This window comes from Apostichopus japonicus, chromosome 11 (genome assembly GCF_037975245.1).
Source record: "Apostichopus japonicus isolate 1M-3 chromosome 11, ASM3797524v1, whole genome shotgun sequence".
In the NCBI taxonomy this organism is placed as follows: domain Eukaryota; kingdom Metazoa; phylum Echinodermata; class Holothuroidea; order Aspidochirotida; family Stichopodidae; genus Apostichopus; species Apostichopus japonicus.
This window is the reverse complement of record NC_092571.1, coordinates 20,307,276-20,321,289: the sequence shown is the minus strand read 5'-3', so window position 1 is coordinate 20,321,289 and position 14,014 is coordinate 20,307,276. Positions and strand designations below refer to the sequence as shown.

Sequence of the window (14,014 nt, the reverse complement as noted above, 5' to 3'; positions counted from 1 at the left end):
GCGAAGGGGGCAGCCGCCCCCCCCCCTTTGAGCAAATTTTCTTTGTATGTTTTTATGATATCGCTAATAATTTCAAAAGAGAAAATGCTAAGATGCAACTTACAAGGCCTGGGAAGTGTCATTTCCAGCAATCTGGGAGGCATTTTAAGCCAAAATTTTCTTGTACGCTTCGCGCCAAACCAGGTGGCGCTACGCTTAGATAGTTTTCAATGCTGTATCTACGGCTCTGATAGTTTGCCTAAAGTTTCGCCCCCCCCCCCTCGGCAAATCCTCGCTACACGCCTGACCAGCAACAACAGTTACTCTGAAGATGATGGTACAGATAATATTAGTCATGGATCATGATGTAGTTGGTAATATTCATGATGATAACATTAATGAAGTTGTTGTGACTTTCCTAAATGACATTAAGGAAGTTGCTGTGACTTTCCTAAATGACATTAATGAAGTTGCTGTGACTTTCCTAAATGACATTAATGAAGTTATCATGAATTTCCTAGCTAACCTTAGCTCAAATGGTAGTATGCCATATGCAGCATACATAAATACTTGCCCAAGTTGTGTTGGTACTGAAGAAAAAGACAAGCTAGGCTACAGAAGATGAAAGCTAAACTATCAGAACCAGATATTCAAGAACTCATCTTAGGGAGCTTGTTTGATACAGAAGAACTTCTTATGCATTTGTTGTTGTTGTTGTTTTCTTCTTTTGTTGCATTTTTAAGGCACATCAGTTAATCTATTTAACTTTCTTTCCAGTTAGTTCAGGTTATCTACCATTGTCTTCTATTAATTACCATCTTTATATGCAATTATATTCCTCAGCATTTTAGCACAGATACCAGAAATGCAAATAGGCCTAACATATACAATCAACTTTGGGATCACAAACATTCCAAATGAACATCAGTATATGTTGAAGTGTGGCAAGTGTCAAAAAGTGCAAAGAATGCTATGGTGATTTTATTGGCTGCATTATGAGGTCAAAAGGTCTATATTTGTCATTCAAAAGTGACATAATAACAAAAAAGTTATGGTTATTAAAGCCTAGAAGTGTTTCAAAGAAATGTTTTAAAACACATATCCCTCCAAATGATGTCACTATACTTGTAATTGGAAGAGACTTTGATTTCACTCAATTACTATGTATTTGAAATTTTCTAATGGCTTTATAGCACATGCTCTTTCCAGAAACTCAAGCAACATTACCAGTACGTTTAGACTGTTATAATTAATGTATTCTAAGGTGCAAAAAACATAGGGGTTATACTTGGCATTCATTGGCTGTGTTAAAATGACAAAGGGAATGATTTTGCCATGCAAAAGTAAGCTAAGTATTACTTTTCTGATATTACTCATGTAAATGCTATGAATTAAGATAATTTCATAACACAATTTGGAAAATAATCAACAAATCATTTCATATCATAGAAACCTCCAGTTTATTTACTAGTGGAAAGAGATTTTCATGAGGCCGCTAACATGATTGGTTGTCATTCATATCAGTCTAATGTTACATTTTATATTTGTTCTTAAAAGTTCTTAGCTGAAACCTTTCGATATATATATCCAAGGAAGATGAAAGAGCGAAAAAAAAAGACGACTAAACAAAAAAGGTGATGGCCTGAGTAAATTACGTTTACCTTATACCACACGCATAGTAGAGTATAGTCTATAAAGTTTAGTATAGTATAGTAATATATGATTCGTGTATAGCCTTCTCATAGATTATATAGGCTCTATATACTTATATCATTTTAGTATAGAAAATCTCTGTTGTAGTAGTTCATAAAGACAAACTATGTATACATATAGTATTTTAGTAATTTGTATAGACAACATATATGTGTTACTATATATATATATATATATATACGACTCGTATCGTTGGTATACCGAAATCGCTCTTCATCCACTTGGAAGAATGGTGAATGTACGCTCCTGTTAATACCGATATGAAAAATATGTGTCCGCAGGGATGACGAATTATTGAGAATTAGTCGCTCAGTACTCTTCACTTTTCGTGATTTTCGTCTAGCAAAATTTATAGGAGGATGTTTTCCGTTAGATCCAATTCAATCTATTTTGTAAGTATTAAATTCAGCAGGATTGAGTAAAGTTGTTGACTAAAATACAAGAACTGAACTTTTCCCTTTTACTCCAATGACCCTTGACCTTATGTCATTGTGCCATCTTGATCTCTCTACTCCTTTCATTGTGTTATTTGCAAAAACCGTTGTTCCGTTTTCTATATACCTAAGATTAATTTGTAATCGCAGATGGTCGGAAATCATTTAAATTGAATGAATCGTAACCAAAATTTCCTGTTCTATACTAATTCACACGTGACTCATTGTTTAATTGTGGAGTCCAGTATACCGATCTTATAGTTTCTTGAGAACTGAGAGAGACAAAGAAAGAGGGTTAAATGTAGGGGGAAGGGGAGAGGGAGAGGTAGTGGTAAAAACTTCGATTAGTTTTTGGACGTGTGACTTCGATTTGAGAGAGCAAACTCCCAAATTACTACACAATTTCTCGACAAAATGGATCTATTCGCACGTTTTTTTACATTTTTTATAAAATTTCTGAACAAAAGGTCATTTTCGTCATTACAAATATGGGCACTTATGCTTCAAAAGAGTCAACTTTGAGGATTTTCGTAAGACTGTAAAAGAGGGTGGGAGGGGGTGCACATTTCCCCCAGGCTCCATCGAACCTGTGAACCATAAAGACTAAACGTTTAACAGTTTTCTACGCCGTCAAAATGATTGTGTAACATCCGTTCACATTCTTAATATCCTAAATACGTTTAATTTAGGATGCAAATAGTAAACCAAAAATGCCGATCTAAATAGGATATTTACATGATAATACATGCACATATCATTAGAAACCCCTGGTTCGGAAGTTAGTCTGTTGTACTTCCTTTAATTTTTTAAGGTCATTTTCACAAAATGTTAGGTAGTATGTTACGCAATCGTAAGACCACGCACTCCTGATTCGTTGCCCATGGCTACTTCGTAAATTTTAGTGTGGGTAGGCCGTATGGATTCCATGTAAACGTGCGATCTGCGTCATATATTTCTCTTGATCGGAAGCTCTTGACGGTCACTGGAAGTGACAACAAGCTCCCTTTCATGGATGGACTCACAGAAGGCGCCGCTGTATTCTGATTTCAGATGCGCATGCGTGTCATGTGATCGTATTCGAGATTGATAAAGAAGTTATACCAACGGGATACCCAAGGAAATGTTACTAAAAATCATATTCGAGGATGGAACAGATTCGGTGACAATAAAATGAAAACTTCAATTTATATTGCATTTTAATATTCAATCAATTAAAAGTTTACCAACTTCCACACACATATACGTTCATAGAGAACATTTCCGAATAATAACAATACATTTTTCCATTTCTTTTAAGTAAATTATGAAATGTTTGTATTGACAAACATACACCCGTAAGACCTTGATAACTTGTCATTTATAATTGCAACATACCAGGCAAATGACATCAGAGAACATGACTTAGAAAATGTTCAATCTTATGAAGATAGAAATTGTCAATCTACATAATATAGCCTATCGATTAACATGTAACCTTTAAACCAACATTTAATAAATGTTTCAATAATGATCGATAACAGCCTATACAAATAGGTATATAATGGCTGCTATCCACTATAGCTTCACCAGCCGCATTTCTGTTTAAATTAATAAATAAATGTGAATATGCTTATATATAGTAATGTGTTTACATACGGAATCATTGTTTTAAAGTGGAGCTGGATGCATTATCTTGCTTTCATTTGGGGGAAAGAAAACCTTGGAAGGTGCTTTAATTAGGATCCTATACTTTTAATTTCTATATGGATATTAAACTACCATGCACCCAAGGGCGTAGGAACCGGGGGGGCTGGGGGCGCCAGCCCCCCAGTGTAAAATATGGAGGGGCGGAAGTATCATTCCGCCCCCCGCTGCGCAAGTCAGAAAACCCCTTTTTCTTTCCAATTGAGAAAAAAATCTCATTTGGAGCACCAAATTGCATCTAAGGCCAGGTGAAAATGCAAAATTATATACAAAATGGAGTGGGTGGGTTGAAGTGTGCTATATTGCACCAAATTGCATCTGAGGCCACCTGGAAATGCAAAAAAAATCCAAAGGGGGAGGGGTCCCCCTCCCCTTAGACCCCTCCCTAAGGCCGGCCATCAGTCTTCAGCCCCCCCCCCCACTCAAAAGTACCTTCCTACGCCGCTGCATGCACCACTCAGTGTATCATAAGTTGAAGAACATGCGTATCGGGTTTTCAAATCATGTGAGTTGAACATCCTGTTTAAATGTACGTTTAACCTGAGTGAGGTAAGATATTCTTTGGAAAGAAAACCACAAAATGCAACTTCCAACAGGGAATGAAACGGGGGAAAGGCCCCAAAGAAACAACTACAAGGATTAAAACCGAAAATGATTATTATTGTTATAAAACAAAAAACCAAGGCAAATCATAAATACACAAAGATAATGTATACATGTGCGTCACGCTCAGGAATGGGCGTCTGTACGTCATTCTTCGCGGCAAAGTCCATCTCTGTTGTCATGGAAACTGTGTAGGAAGGGCAGTCGTTAGAAGACAAAAAATTGGACCCGACGTCGAGGACATTTCTAATTTGATCGATCGATTGCATTTCGTCTAATTATCTCGCCGAATATATTTTGATTCGTGTTTGTTGGATTGACCACTTCCCCGTATATTAACCCACATATTCCGGGTAGCCTATATACAGCGGCTGGAAATTTCATGTGAATTAATATGATCTCACGTTGCTAACTTCCACCTCTATGACTTTCCTGGCAAAGGAAAGTCGACATGCGCATCATAGAGTCCGATATCCAACCGCCTGATTGCACGCAGAAAGTTTGCCAAAGGGGGGGGGGGGGGGGGGCTACATGGGGACATCTTATTCGTAATACGTTTTGTTTCTATTTGTGGCTTGGATGTTGAAGTATACATGCATGAATAGAAATACTTCGACTGACGATGGAGTTGCATGGGGTTATCCTCCTCCAATTTTACAATTTCACCAAGGTTTATTACTTGAACAATGACGTGTGTATGAAGTGGTCAGGGATTGTGAGGGGGCAGGAAGTGGTGCAAAAATGCTCTCTAATCGATAGCAAACATGAGTTGCGATCTACAGACCAGTCTCCTACAGTAAGCCTCAACATGTAACGTTTGCAACGAATAGGCTATAATGTTACATCTTTTGTAAAAACTATAGCAAGGACGTTCCGACGTGACAGAGAATACCCATATTTGAAAACTTGAAAGAGCAACTCAGAAACTTTCAAAGTGTTCCACATTTTCCAATAGGCCTTTTATGTGTAGACAAAATATTGAACTTTTATTGTAATGAAATGTTGTTATCAATTAGTGTCAAATTTATCTGAATGAAAGCGAAAAAAAGAAAAGTGTTTAAATTCCAATATAGTGATGAGTCAAAAAACGAACTGTCGATTTTGTTGTTGTTATCAAACCAAACGCAATTATATAGCTATATGTATATAATCTCTTTAACGATACGGCACTTCAGCTTTAAGGCTCATATTTTCCCCCAATTTCTCCCGCAAAGTATATACTCTTTTCATCCTAAACTCTAGGGAATAAAATTCTGTGGAATGTAGGGTGAGTTCGAATGACTTCAAGAAAAAAAAAACGCGCGTGATATATTATAAAGGGCCTTCAAGGTCTTGACAAAGGGGGAAAAAATGTAATTTGGTTATGATAAAGACGGCGGCAGCATATCTTCTTGTGGGGTGGATGTTTGAATCCCACACGGTCAAGGGCAGTTTGCCTAGTGATCGTTTGATCAAAAATTTGATTACAATTGCGATGCAGTTGTAATACAAGGCTATTTGTGGATTTAGTCATATACGTAATGATTTAGCAGAAAATGAAACAAAAACTATTTGTGTATTCTTTTTGTTATTATAAACTTTAATATATATATATATATATATCTGTGTTGTGTTATCTAATGATTTCTGTAAGAATGGCAAGTATATATCGATTAGATATTGATGCATGAAATAAAGGTAGGACTGTCTTATCTGATGCAAAAGGTTGCACGAGCTCATTATTATAGCCTACGTCACTATAGAGGTACGTGCGAAGGGGCCAGCTAAGTAAACTCGTTGAGAATTGGAGAAAAGAAAAGGTCATTTATATAGGCCTATGGCGTGTTCAAAATAACGTTCTATGGTAGCGTACATATATTTTGCTACTTACGTCTATGGCAAGCCATGTGGGACAAACACCGCATAATATATCCGGATTTTAATTTGAATATATACGCGTATTAATTCGAATATATGCGCGCATATCTTATTAGCCAATCATTAGGCTTAAATATAACCGCGTATTAATTCGAATATATACACGTATTAAATCCAATCCGCGCATTAGTTCGAATACATATGGGGATTAAATTCAATATAATGCACGGATCAATTCGAATATACACATAAGTGGCGTCACCAGACTTTTCAGTCTGGGGGGGCACCAGCATCTGATGGGGGGCACTTAGGTGGATACGGATCGCCGTCCTGGGGGAAGGGTCTAAAGGGAGGGGGTGCCCCCCTCCCCTTTGGAAAATTTTTGCATATGGAGGATGGGCTAGATGCAAAATGGTGCCACATTTGATGCTAAATTCGATCTGAAGATATCTCCAGAAATTGCTATTTTTGAGGTAATGATTTTAACTACGCGCAGAATTTTGCAGAGGATACGAACCACATGCTGTCGATATTATGCCTAACCCTATCAATAGTACCTACATTTGTTGAATTAATGTGTGCATGACCCCCGACTCCTTTCTTGTCCTTCTCTTTTTCTCCCATTATCTATTAAAATGTAACAGGTTCCAGCATCGTTATTGGCTCCTATCAGAGATCTCACCATGCAATCCAAAGTTTGATCACACATCGAGTATGGCTCAGTATGCAGGTGTGAACATTCGCCATTTGTTCCTACAAGCATCTGACCTCAAATGACCTCTGCACCCCCTACACAACAGGGTTAATATATGGGTCCACAAATATAGGCAAGTATGGTGCCTGCGGACCCTCACATTCTCACATTTCGTCAGCTCCTAACCTGTCAAGCGGACGTGTATAGCCGCTGGTATGGCGTGAGCACTGACACATTCAATGTAAATATCGACACCTTTTGTGATGGCGCGGGTTACGACTTCGATACCCGACGGTCAAGGATAAACTTTTCATTTTTTCGCAGCTCATTTGAAGAAAATACGAATTACTGTGCTTCTTTGTCCTTAAGAAAAACCAACTGAGATGATGAGAGTTGAATATAACAAAATATATATATATTTTTCTTACCAACCCAAATCTCAGATGGGGGGGGGGGGCACTCAGGGGGCACTAGGTTTTCCAGGGGGGCACGTGCCCCCTGCCCCCCCCCTTGGCGACGCCACTGAATATACACGAAAACACATTTCCGCTCTTGCTATGTGCACATATATCCGCGATAAATGCGAGAACTCTCTCAAATACTGTTCCTTGTCTGTTGGACGAGGAATGTTGTTGTCTAGATCAAAGTACGTTTGACCTGAGTGTACGTCAATAGAGACGAACTGTGCAATCTTTCATTTATTGCACTGGCGAGGCTACAATGTGATAACTCTTGAAACTCGTTAGTGAAAGCTATAAGACATGCCATTTGTTATCTGATTTAATACGTGTATATATTTGAATTAAATTTAATAGGCGTATATATTCGTATTAATACTAGCACGGGAAAAAAACACGCGTTTAAATCGCCGTTTTCGGTCTGTAATTGCGACGTAAATTCCGAGTTCCAGCCTGTTTCCGTTACGTTTCCACTCCTGAAACTAGTGATTAAGGTAAGCTTACGACCCAACTTAAACGCGTGAGTTTTCCGCGTTCGCGATGACTTATTTACCGAGTACGCGGTGACCGTAAACGCCAAGTGTCATCCAAATACGGTGAAGCTCACTTAATCGTGCGGTTTCAGGGAAGGGTAATCTTTACGTTTCCGGTCACAATTACAACAGATTCGCTACCTTAAACATGACCGTTAATCTGGAGTTTACGTTTGAATCCAGCAGTAAACTTCTCGCATTGATCATCGTAAACGCCATGATTACACCAATATATACGGAGAAACGTGGTCATCGTAAACACATTACTTACGACCAATACAGGGGCTGGGCTTATTCGCCACGTTTAGGGAGTCTTAATCGGGTTGATTAGGCTGAGAAATACACGGACCACCTCTATCAAATATTACATTTGATTTAAAGAAAATTAAAAATAATAAACATAAAATCACACTCGTTTGATTTTCCACTTTTTTATTTATATATTTGCACCTCATATCGCATCGTAAACGTTTATTTGTTATTTTTACACTTATACAAAAATTATGTAAATAAACGAAATACCACTTCTAATGTGTAAATACATCTAAATGCAACTCAATATTGCTTTACATCATAGTGTTGAATATTCAGCTTTTTGAATACAAAGTTTAAACCTCGAGAAGCCATTTTCCTTTTCAAATTTCAAAACATGCATTATTGTCCGGAGAATGTTTTTTGATGCCCAAATATTACTCTACTTACATTGTGGCAATTATATACACATGCAACGATTTTAATGCCAGGTGAAAGAAGGAAAAAAACAAGTAACTATGGAATGTTTCTATTTTTAGTTACTAGTTTGCAAATCAAAACCTCTGAAAACCAGCTACCCACTTGAAGTAACTTAACATATATCAGCAGTTAAATTGAACCAAACAAATTTATGTTTAAAATTCGGTGTGTTTATCCTCAGATGATATAAACGCCTAGGCACTTCTTCCATGATGGTTATCGGCCCCTCGACCCCCCCCCCCCCCCACCCAAGCCCGGAAACGGTACCAGCCTCTTTTATGTGGAACGAACTTGACACAGAACACCACTTCCTGCCTCATTTCGTAGCACGCTTAATATTTCGTTGCTGCTTTAAATTTTATTTTAATTAACATATATTTTGATATAAAATGCAATGATAGCCCAAACAAGATCTCTAAATTTTTTCCCTGAAAGTCTGGAATTAAACATGCATGAATAATGAAAGACAAACGTACAAGTACAACAACATTTCGACGACAAGTTATTAGACCTATGCTCTATAGCTATGTCTTATTTTAAAATATGATTTACTAAATGATTCATTAAAAATTAATAGAATCATGCTTTTTTCTTGGCTTTTGTTTCCTAAAAATATTTGAAGGATAACTTAATCCTTAACATTTAATCCCTTGATGGAATATATTAGCTGTGAAGGGACATTAAAAAAAGGCTTCCATTAAAGCAAAAGACTAACAAGGAAATAATAATTAATCTGACATCTATTATTATGGGCATATTCTTTCTTCCTTGTTGCATTTATCTCAGGCAGGATTTCGTTTTAAAGGTATCATGTAATTACACCAAATGTTAAATTAGAGAAAACTCTTCTTTATTATACAAAATCGTCCACTGCAACTTGTTTGTATCCGAAACAACGGCGTTTGCTGTTTGTTCCTGGTGCCTCATTAATCAACAAATGCTCAGGACAGGATTATCTACGTGCAACAGGGGCACGAGTTTAAACGTTGGGTAAAAAATTCAAAGAAATATTGTTATAACGTTACATTATTCTACGTTGTATATGGTACAAAAAGTTCAAAGAAGTCAAACGAAATGGACTTCGATATGCAGTCTTTACGCTGTTGATCAATGACTGTTTTTATGTGATGTTTTAATGTACGTATCATAACCACCGTGGGCAAATAGATGTCTTTTGTGAGCTATACATCCGGCGTTATCCGGTACCAATGTATCTCTATGGGAGCTCCAATAAACTGTTTGCCACGGGCCTCCCACAAGCTTAATCCTGCACATCAAACAATGACCATTTTCACCATTTGGAGGGGGGTCATACCTTCATTGTTATTGTTCAGCCTAATTAACAGCCCAAGTTGGGGCGTCAGTCGGTACGCATTTTAAAGATACGTCTCCTTTCCTAACGGTGGGTATCCTTTTTTCTGGACTTTTCGCTAAGGAGAACGTCCTTATAAGAATGAGTCCAGCCTCATTTTGTTCAGTCTTTCCGACTCCCAAGTGAACTCCTGCACTACGGTACCCTAGCTCGTTCGCTCTCCATGTCAGATTCCTCGGATGACATATACTCAGTTGACATCACTGTACAGTCTGTCTTTTCTCTCCTCTGACCAGTCTATGTTCTTCATTGCGCTCAATCTACACTGAAGTTTCTGTAAACAAAGACACAAGAATAAGTATGAATTAGACATATATAAAGATCAGTTGGCATATAGTTTACTTTGTCGAAAAATATACTAGCTCCAACTGTCAAAATCTCCAGCCCCCCCCCCAGTGAAAATGTGGAGGCGCGGAAGTATCATTCCGCCCACCCCCCCCCCCCCCCCGCTTCGCAAGTCAGAAAAACCCCTTTTTCATTTCCAAATGAGAAAAAAAATCTCATTTGGAGCACCAAATTTCATCTAAGGCCAGGTGAAAATACAAAATTAAGTTTACAAAATGGGGTGGGTGTTGAAGTGTGCTTTATTGCACCAAATTGCATCTGAGGCCACCTGGAAATGCAAAAACTCCCCTTAGACCCCTCCCCCGGGCCGGCCATCAGTCTTCAACCCCCTACTCAAATGTACCTTCCTACGCCACTGTATGTTTCAACGGTTTACAAAGCAGATTTGTTTATGGGTTGGGGGAGGTAGGGGGTACGTGGTCGGGTGACGTTCACCATCACAAGGTTAGAACGTGAATGTATCAATAACAGTATACCCTGGCAAATTGTGCATGAAACATTTTACAGATATCTAAAAGGAGATTATTATATTATTTCTCTCACTGTCATATTTTAACTCTTTCAATTTATCGTTTATAAAGGAGCGAATGCCTGTACAGGTCTAGGGTTTATATAACGGTGACTTTTAGTGATTGAAAAATTACATTAATAAGTCTCGGCCTAGTGTTACGTACCGAACAATCCAGTAGCACAGAGAACTTCGTTTTCGTTTTTTTTTTTCTCGAAAGAAGTTGTTCCTTCTCAGCCAGGAGTGCTTGGAGTGCCTTTAATTCTTCCTTCAAATGTTTGCACCGAGCTTTCTGTCACAACATGTGCATACTGCCGCGGTAGTTCCAACTGTCGCTGCTTCTAGATGTTTTTTCTTTTTCCAATACACGTATGACATTTTCCTGCGGAACATCATTAAAAACCAGCGACGGATCGAATTGAAAGTGTACTTTTTATAAACTGGCAACCTTGCTTCCACGGAGCTTTCTGTTACTTCTGCAATAAACCACGAAAGCCGGAATCGTCCATTTTGAATGCTCTTTGCAATGTAGAACTCGATTGAGGATCAAGTGCGGTGTGAATCAAACCAACGTGTTGCTACTTGTGATACCGCCTTTTACTGATTTCAAATTGCCCGCTTCCTAGTAAGCCCAGGCTGTGACGTAATTAACTATACTGACTACGTTATTGTTACTAACCAACTGGAGTAGCCAACCAGTGACCTGCAAAGTGACAGACAGTAAACTTTATCATTGTGATGTGACCGGAAATTTCACTTGATTATCTGGAAATGGTATTTATAGTAAGTGAGCAGTATACTTTTCTGTTTCGTACATATATTGCGGTGGGTATTTGTGCGTTTCATCGCTTTACGTGCATGATATAGGCCTTGAATATACTTCTTCGAATATCACTTGACGGCATATTGAGAGAAATCGGCAGAGCAAAAAACGGACTGTTGAAATCTATCTCGACTAATCTATGAAAAAGGATATGGACAATGGGAATCGTAAGAGGAGCATTTAAAACGGGGGGAGGGAAGGGGAGGGGAGGGGCAGGGGCAGGGGGCATGTGGTAGGAGGTTGGAGGTTGGAAAAAGTTTCGCACAAAATTTAAGCAAAAATTACCTAAATCTCAAATATGGATTTGCGCCGCTATGACCGACAAAGTTTAGCCGAGGTTTTTTGAAGCCTGACACTGAGTACCGATTGTTCGATATCCCAGTTCCGAGGCTTGTGCCCCCCCCCCCACCCACCCACCTGTCCCCGTTTTTAAATAAATGCCCTAAATAGCTATTCTGGACCCGACCATTTCTAAAGCCGCAAAAACGGCATCACCAAAGAACCGGCTAATTATATTTTAATTTCTATCTCAGGACTAAACTCGGAGGGGGTACATATAGTTGGATAGAAGGAGACATCCACAAATATCCAAAATATGACTCATTTGTAATATTAGATGAATTCTACGACCATTCTGGATCAGTTTAGGGGAAAATGTTGTATCCATGAGATGTCAATGTGTTCCTCGATCACCTAACTTTCCAATTAAAATTAGCGGATTACATTCTATAACAAAGGCATATGCAATTAAACAGGTTCATAATAAAATTAAGAACGATTCTTTGCATTAACAGTTAAGTTTACCACACATTGGGGAACCTGACGAGGGGGGGGGGGGGCGAGTGGGTGGGGTGAACCACATGGTTGCATTGGGTCCCCAATATAGCGTTAAAGGAGGTCTAATTAAAGTACCCTAATTATTGTAAATGCTCATTTAAACGTCGCGGGTTCTCGGAAGCTAACTTGGCGAAAACAGCAAAGGGAAAACTCGATTGGATTTTAAGTGACAAAAATTGTGCGATGCTATGTACTCAGTGTGAAACCTCCAAGCCATAGTTTTTTTTGTCTTGTCTTCGAAAAGTCTTCAACGCAAAGCGATTCTTTTCACATATCAGTTCATGGAAGCTGCAATTATTATATTATCATTATGTTCTACTAGTCCATAAATTTGTTAGTACAATCATAGAGGTAAAAACCTCCATCATACAATGGTACAATGTCCTTTCTACGCTTCTGTAGCTCCGTAGTTAGCATCCAACATTGATATTTCCGAATTCTACGGTCCAGCAACAATAGGCAGCTAAATTAAAATCTGTATGGAAGCCGTGAACTGCCGCTTCTAAAACTTGTTTACGATCTCGTGAACTTATGTTAAAGTCGGAGGAAACTGAATATAGCAGTTTGTCGATCATTTAACCATGCTTTGACTCAGTGATCATATAGCAGCTGGAATCTTACAATAAACAATTAAACAATGTGAAGCGTGTCACAGTGACAATAGCATTTGATATTTACATGTTATTCAGTATATCACGCCTTTTTGACAGTAATCACAAACACATTCTTGCTATATTTTTCAGAGACCCACGAGTTATCATTTTAAAAGGTTTGAAATTCTGACACTCTTCAAAATGCGGCAGTACTTAATTTTTAATTTTATTCAGTTCCATATCAACAGCGTAATGATATAGCTACATTCCATTTTGGACATTCAACATATTAAACATCACTTGTGTATTTAACGTTACTTGATCGAGACGTAGTTTGCAAAAATTTTCAGGAAAATTCGTTTCTTATATATAACTATTGGAGAATAAAACCATTACCTTGATCCGGCACATGCATATGGATTTCGCTGTGTGTACTACGTATTGTAATGTAGGCGCTCTATTTTTGCCTTTATACGGCACTTATGTATGTTTATTTACTATATATATATATATATATATATATATATAGCCTATATATATATAGCCTATATATATATACATATATATATATATATATATATATATATATATATATGAAAATATGAAAATATGAAAATATATATATATATATATATATATATATATGAAAATCGTAATGAGTTTGTAAATCAAGAACAGTGAAACAAACTTCCAGCCTCCACCGGGACTCGAACCACGGGCCTCCCGCTCTGTACGCGGACACCCTAACCACTAGGCTATATGGACGCTGATTGTATGTCCAGAGGTTCGAAACCGGAAGGGAAGGTTTATATGTTTGGGGCTTGCTATTCTGGTTTTAAGACTTGCATGT

The 14,014-nt window shown here is 38.0% G+C and overlaps 1 long non-coding RNA gene across 1 annotated transcript in view; it reads left to right on the top strand.

Moving 5' to 3' along the window:
- Window positions 1-8,360, top strand: part of LOC139975625 (uncharacterized) — a 233,551-nt gene extending 225,191 nt beyond the window's left edge. The window contains exon 2 of the long non-coding RNA XR_011795818.1: window positions 7,804-8,360. This is a non-coding gene — a long non-coding RNA (uncharacterized lncRNA). The remainder of the gene's footprint in view (window positions 1-7,803) is intronic.
- The last annotated feature ends 5,654 nt before the right edge of the window (window positions 8,361-14,014 follow it).